At 49.0% G+C, this 7,500-nt stretch overlaps 1 long non-coding RNA gene across 1 annotated transcript; it reads left to right on the forward strand.

Annotated features, from left to right (window-relative positions):
* The first annotated feature begins 1,067 nt into the window (after positions 1-1,067).
* Positions 1,068-6,678, forward strand: LOC132248227 (uncharacterized). The gene is made up of 2 exons (XR_009459438.1): positions 1,068-1,128; positions 6,372-6,678. It is a non-coding gene; the product is annotated as an uncharacterized LOC132248227 (long non-coding RNA).
* Positions 6,679-7,500: the final 822 nt, after the last annotated feature.

Below are 7,500 nucleotides of genomic sequence, written 5' to 3' on the forward strand. Positions count from 1 at the left end.
GTGATGCTTCAGAGGCAGGGAAAGCCTTGGAGAAACTGATGCTTGTTAACCTTGTTCTGGGCGCCAAATCTCTTTCCATCTCTGGCTGTTTTTTTTCCTAAAGAACTTGATCAGCAAACACAGGTGCCAGAGGTGCTTCTAAGATCTCATTTTGTGCTTATACTCTACTAGCCTGGCTTTCAAGACTCCCATGCTTCAGCCACAATGATCTCTGCTCACTGAAACTCAAGAGCAGATTTATGAGGCTTCTCTGCTACTGTTATAGGAAAAACTCTTTTTGTGCTCAGCTCAAAGCAAGGTCTGTGGTATAAATGGAAGTAAATGGTATTATTAAGACTCAAATCAGCTAATCTTCATTTCTCAAAAGGGCGAGTTAAGAACAAAAGAGGCAGAATTAAAGAGGAGGCTGTTAGTGGGGGTATCAGGCTGGGAAATGACTCTGCATGGCAGTAGCCCTAATGCTTGTTGCGAAATAGTCAGCATTGCTCAGGCAGAGAGAAGGGATGGAAGACTTCAGGGCCCAGTAGTTCAGCCTGTCTTGGGGCAACTGATGCTCATGGCTCAGGGACAGATGGGAGTTTGTAAAGCCAAATCTTTGCTCCAGTTGGAAGGATGAGGGGTCGTGAAGTAGCAGAAGCCCCCTTATGAAAAATTACTGGAAGAGATCTGATATCCTATAAAAGGATGCAGTGTCCAGGTCCTCCAGTCCCCAACCCAGCCAGACCAACCCAACAGGTGGAGCAGTGGCAATGACCGGGCCATGGTGGTGGGGTAGAGCCATGGCCTGGTGTATGAGTGGCTGGTAGCAGGAAGAAGTGAGGGCAGTGAGGAAACCCACCTCCCCATCTGTTACTCCTCATATTGCTGACAGTGTGGGTCCTGCCCATGCTCTGGGTCCTGCCCATGCCAGTTCAGCCAGGCTGCAGCCCTGTGCCTTCTGTGGGTGCACATATCTGGGGGTGTGTGGCAGGGCACTGTTGGTGCCTGCCACTTTAAGGGCTCAGCCAAGCAGCCAGCAGGTGCTTGATTGTGGTGGCCATTTTAGATCTATGGCCGCCTATATAAACAGCATTTTGTTGTTAGCAGGTAGGTAGCAACTTTGCTTGGTTGCATGCAACAGTCCTGGAGGTAAGGGCAGGAGCTGTAGGGGATGATTTGGAGGTTCCTGGTCCTAGGCATGACCTAAAACTGCACCCTGCCGGGAGTGGGTGGCCTGGTGGGACTCCCAGTGTTGTGGGAGCCCCCAGGAAATACCAGGCCAGTTACCACCCCTGTGAAAGGCGGGTCAGGACACCTTAACCCCAGCTCCCACAACTGGGTGGGTTACACCTAGTGGGCATGTCCAGATGAGTGCGCACGTGCCTATTGCCCTACCTCAAACCCCTTTGAGGCGGTGCAACAGGCACGTGCGGGAACAAAAAAATGTTCCCCCCCTACTGCAAGTTTGCAGTGTGGGAAGAAAATTAGACCCCTGGATATCCAGGGGTCTAAAAAAAAAAAACACTCTACAATAGAGCAGAGCAAGGCACAGTTCAAGACTGTACCTGGAGCCAGTCCTCCAAAAAAGATGCTCTTGTTTTGGCCAGAGCATGTCTTCTGTGTTCCTGCTGCCCCCGGCACTGTCCAAGGTAAGTTGGTGGGGGGAGGGGGTTCGGAGAGTGGCGGGGGGAGTGTGGGAGTGGGAAATGTCCCTGGGGCTGTGGGGGGGAGGACCTGGCCCAGATCCCTGAGGCTCGCTAGTCTGGCTTTCCACTGGAGTGGGCCGCACAGCTCCGGGACGTGCACACAGGAGCCGCGCCTCCTGGAGCCCTGTGACCCATTCCAGTTCAAGGCCGGACTAGCAAGCCACATGGGGCTGGGCCAGGTCCTCACCCCCGCCCCCCACCGCAGGCACAGGGGGCAGAGGCAGGAGCTGGCCCTAGGGCCCGGCCCATGCTGACAGGAGCCAGCGCAGCATGCAGTTCCCGCGTGCTGTGCCGGGTCCTGCTGTGGCCAGGCCCCTCCTATAGCTGCAGGACCTGGCCCGGCGTGCAGCAACCACATGGAGCCAAGCCGGGTCCTGCTGGCCCTGGGGCTGCTCATGCTTCCTGACATGAGCAGCCCCAAGGCTGGCACAACCCAGCTTGGCTCCGCGCAGTCTCCATGCGCCAGGTTGGGCCAGGCAGCACGAGCTGCGCAGTCCCCAGGCGACTCATGCCCCCGGCCCAGTGCATGGGGACTGTGTGGAGCTGAGCTGTGTTCTGCCAGCCCCAGGTGGCTTGTGTTCCCCGGCCCGGTGCATGGAGACCACGCAGAGCCAAGCCGGGTCCTACTGGCCTAGGAGCTGCCCATCCTGCAGCTATAGGAAGGACCCAGCATGGCACGTGGGAACTGCATGACACGCCGGCTCCTGTCGGCATGGGCTGGGCCCCAGGGCTGGCTCCTGCCTCTGCCCCCTGTGCCTGCGGGGGTGTGAGGACCTGGCCCAGCCCCATGTGGCTCGCTAGTCTGGCCTTGCACTGGAGTGGGTCACAGGGCTCCAGGAGGCATGGCTCCTGTGCGCACCTCCCGGAGCTGTGCGACCCCCGCTCCAGTGCAAAGCCAGACTAGCAAGCCTCGGGGATCTGGGCTCAGCCTGGCTGGGCTGCAGAGGGGCCCCAGGACCCGGCTGGGCCTGGCACATGGTCCCCATATGCTGCACTGGGTCCTGCTGCCACAAGACCTGGCTGGGCAGCAAGAGCAACCCGAGGGCCAGCAGAACCAGGCTGGGATTGGTGCATGGTCCCCCCTGCAGCTGCTGTTAAAGGTTAGCTATGGGCCCTGGGCAGGGAGGCTGGGGCCCTGTGGGGATAGGGGCTGTAGCCCTCCAGGGGGGAGCTGGGACGCTGGGGGGGGGGGGGGGGGCTGTGTGCTGTGTGGGGGGGCTGCACCCTGTGGGGGCCAGGGGACCCATCCCTCCTGAGCAGCCCCCACACAAGGTCCCCCACACCCACAGTGCCCCTAGCAGTTGCCCCACTCCTACCCACAGACCAACCCACATCCCCCCTATCACACACTCATGTATGAAGAAAACCAAAAGCATAAATCAACACACACAAGTATTTAGAATTTATTCCTTCATGATGATAGAGACACTGGTAGGCTTCCAAATTGCTTTAACATTGTAAATATACCAATAAAGCATTACCCAACTTATCTCTCTCTCTTACTCTCTCTCAATTATATGTGTTTGTGTAGAGTGTTTTTTTTGTGTTAAATGTGGAAGAACATGGATTTTGGTGTATTTTAAAAAACAGATTTTGGATGCTGCTGCAGCAGTCCAGCTGGCGCAAACTGTAGCGTCCCCAGGTACCAAGTGGCTGGGCCCCAGAAGCTCCAGGGAGCGAGTAGCCCGGAGTTGCTTGCCAGAGAAGCTTTTTGTATGGATGGGGCCGGGACAGGGCAGCTTTTATACTACTGAGGATGGCACAGGTGCTGGTCCCGGGCTCTAGCTCCCCCTAGCTGCAGATCTGGGAGGAGCCAGGCAGGATTATTTTGTCCCAAGTGGCACTTGCTCCACACCAAAGTACATGTGTGAGCACGTGTGCTGAGGCAAAAAGCCCTGGCTCAAATTTTGCACTGCTTCTATTTTGAGCTGCTGCAAGCACACATGCTTGCATGTGTGGATGTGCCCAGTAGGGCCAAGAAGCTGGACCCAGGAGAGAGAGTGGACTAGAGGCTCAGAGGCCTGACGTAGAATACCTTTGACTGGTCAATGCTGGGGCCAGGACCAGAATGGTCAAAAGGGCCAGGGACCCACCGTGAGGAACACCCAGAGCTGAGGGCCTGGGGTTTCTGACTGGCCTTGGGGCAAGGCCAGGGCCTTTGTGGCCAAAGGTCCCGGGGGGACCACATTGGAGAGGGGAAATGGTTCAGAGAGCTAGGCGGCCTACTCCACTCTCATTTGGGCTGCCTGAGTGTAGGAGTCTGGACTGAAGGATTCTGGGGCCCAGTGTGGGGCTGGTGATGTTAACAACTGTGGATGCCATCTGTGAGGCTTAGGCTGCGGTGTATGGGAGGAATGGAGCTGCAGATCTTGCCCCAATGCCAGAGGGGTGGGGGGGAGAAAAAAATTGGGGGTGGAAGACATGCATTATTTATTGTCCTATCTATCTACATTTAATGTACTACTTTAAGAACATAATATATAATGTATAACTTACCAAACATTGCAATTTTGTTTTAATTATATTTATGGAATTTAAAATTTTAAGTTTTACTACTGCCTTATAGGGATATAGGTTGTCACTGTGTTAGTCTGAGGACATAGGCAGATAAGGGTCTTTGGGTAAATTTAATATCTCTTATTAGACCAACTCTAACAGTTGGAAAAATTCTTCTTAGCAAGCTTTTGGGTATAAATACCCTTTGTCAGCCTGAAGAAGCACCTGCAGTTGGTGTGTGCTCTTCCTGGATGGAAGACATCCATGCCTTATTGTTATTTGAACAAAACTAAGACATTTTAAAATTAATTTTTTGTAATTAGTGTTACAGATGGAGCTACAAGCTGCTGCACCCTAGGGTACTTAAGCATATCTTAGTTTTTGCCAGTTCATGAGAACCAGGAAAAAATAAAAGTTGAAAATAGAATCCATCAACATTGTAGTAAACAAAAATTATTTTTTTTTATTACCTGGACTTGGAAAGTCTCCTCCATATAGTCAGCACTCTCCAGAAACAGAAGAAACTCATATTTTGAGGGGAAAAAAGGTCAGAAAAAAACATCCCTCTAAGGCTGGAGAGAGAATTTGGCATATGAAAACAATATGTCATTTAAACAACCAAATATATCCTTGAAAATATTAGCATTGCAAGTTTCTTTGTCTAATCAGTCAGACTCAGTTTTTTAAATATAAATATTGATATTTATTGATTTTTTTTTTATATTGATAATTTGAACCTTTGTTTTTTATCTCGATGGACTTCAGAAAATTGAAGGTTTGCACAGCTTGAAACAAGCTTCTCTACTCTTTCACAGGTTAGCTTATTTCTAAATTTGGTGTGTGTATTTCCAAACATAGGCCTGTTCTTTCATATACTGTAGCAGATGGAGGAAGCAGTGAGAAGCAAATGAAGTCAGAGGCTGTGTTGTACAAAGGCCTTGTCACCATGTTCCAGGAGGAACACACTTGGCGGAGTCCCAGATTGCACTCCTGGACCAAATACCTGATCATGTTCTGTATTCTGCAACATTTGAAAGTACCTTGCCGACATCAAGTCCTAAGTGTGTTGCTTGTTTTGTAATCCAGTCAAATGCGGTAGCAGTGGTATCATCACTAACATTTTTACCTTTGAATCTTGGATCCAAAAGTTTTGCAGCAGCGTAAACTGGCTGATGACAAAATTCCTCCTGCCTGTGGATGAAGTGTTTTACTTCTCTGTCTTCTGTACTCATAAGTGGAGATATACTTACGTTGTCAAACAGTTGATTTTGTTTGGGCCATCAGGTAAGGGATATCTGACAAAAGTGCACTGTATGATTCAGATGCAGTGATTGCTGAAGAAATTGACTTTAGAGACTTCAAGGAGTTCAGCAGCTGGATCCAGAAAACATCCCTATCAAGTACAGTGTTCCTTACTCTTCAAACTACTTTAAGATCTTCAGTTATCACCGTTTCTTGAAGAGCTTCTCTGTTTTTTAGTAAATTTTCAAATGAGATCATCACCACACCCCTCTAGTCTTACTACAAAGTTTGTTACCATTTTATTCTTCCCATTCTTTTTTTTCCTGCTTCTTCTTAAAGATTGCAGCTGCAATATGAGTAGATTTAATGTATTTTATAACTTCTTTTGCTCCAATATAGATCTTTTGCAGTGTGTCCAACTTAATGAAGTCATTAAAAAGCAAGTTTAGGTCATGAGAAGCACATCCTATTGCAGTACTATGTGGATATTTGTCCATTATGATCTCATAATGGACAGATATCCCATGCTGCTTTGATATTACTTGCATTGTCAGTCAGCAGGACAAATACTTTAACACTCCCAATCTTGTGTAGGACTTCACATATTTTACTACTGATCTACTGTGCAGTATGTCTGTTCTCTCCTGTTTCAATGCTTTCATAGAAAAACTGACTGAGATGTTGTTATCCCAAAGTTTATGATTCCTTCTCCCCCTACGTTTTAAGACAGAGTGCTTCGTTGATTCTTTTTTCATGCACAGATTGCATTACACATTCATATTCTGATTCTAGAAGAGGCTTGCTCTAAGAACATCTGCTGGACAAATGGTATGATGGTCTTAATTTAAATGCTACTTGCCAATGTTCATTTTTAGTGATTGATAATGTGGTCCCAGAAGCATATATTGCTCTTGCAAGAGGTGGTCAGTTTTTTTTCTTGCTCTTCAGGTGTCATCTTGTCTACAAATGAACTTATTGGGAGTCTTTTGGATGCAGTTGGTTGAGATATCTGTTTACCTGATGACATTGACTGGGCAACCCTTTGTGATGCTGATGTTACAGAAGAAGCAGGAGGACTTCTAGATTGAGAATGTTTGCAAGTGCTACTTCTACTGTCATCATGATCTACCTCACTCACACTCCTGAAGGATATTTTTTATGTCTGCAGGAGACTTCATACATGTGTAACCCTGGGTGTGACTCTACCCATACCCTCACTTGAAGAGTGGGAACTTGGGGTACCCAACAGCCAGTACTCCTACTCAGCTCCCTGGGTAGCTCCTGCAGGGTCCCCAAGCGGAGCGCCTCCCCTGACAATCCAGACAACCTTGCAGACCATTATAAAACTACTGAAAGAATTTAATTATTTACAAGATACCATATAACTAATACAATAATACAAGTAATGTTACACAACGTAACTGGGCAATGGTGGCTTAAGGGTTAATGCTTCTTGGATACATATTACACCAGAGGAAGGCATACAAATTACCCATGCTAAATAAAGAACTAATTCTTATATAATAAAGGGCTTAGTTGGTCTGTCTAGCCGTAACATTCTTGGAGCACTCAGATTGGTTAGTGAAACAATCAGAGTGCCACCATGACGGCAGGGACAGAGGAGGGGGATGGAGAGGGGGCGCAAGGTCAGTGCTGCTGGCCTTGCCCCACCCCCACTCTGTCCCTGATGTCATGGCAGTGCTCCACCACCTCTGAGGAGCAGGGCCAGTGGTGGAGGAGGGGGGCAAGGCCAGCAGTGCTGGAGGGGGCGGTAGTATGCGGGGATGGAAGGGACGGCAGGGCAAGCTTCCACCTCCCCTCCCTGCTCCTGGGAGGCAGTGCTCCATCTCCACCTCACCCCATCATTCTTGATGGGCAATTGGCTAGTAAATAAATAACTGATACACCAACTAATAGACCATAATAAACCATGAAGAATTTATTTACTAGGGCTGTGTGAAGCTTTGGGTGCTGACTAGATTCGGAGGAGATTCGGCCCAATTCAGGGGCTGAATCTCCGAATCCAAATTGAATCAGGGGGCCAATTAAAAGGTCTGAATCGATTTGAAGCTCTCTA

Source organism: Alligator mississippiensis, chromosome 1, assembly GCF_030867095.1.
Source record: "Alligator mississippiensis isolate rAllMis1 chromosome 1, rAllMis1, whole genome shotgun sequence".
Taxonomy (NCBI): domain Eukaryota; kingdom Metazoa; phylum Chordata; order Crocodylia; family Alligatoridae; genus Alligator; species Alligator mississippiensis.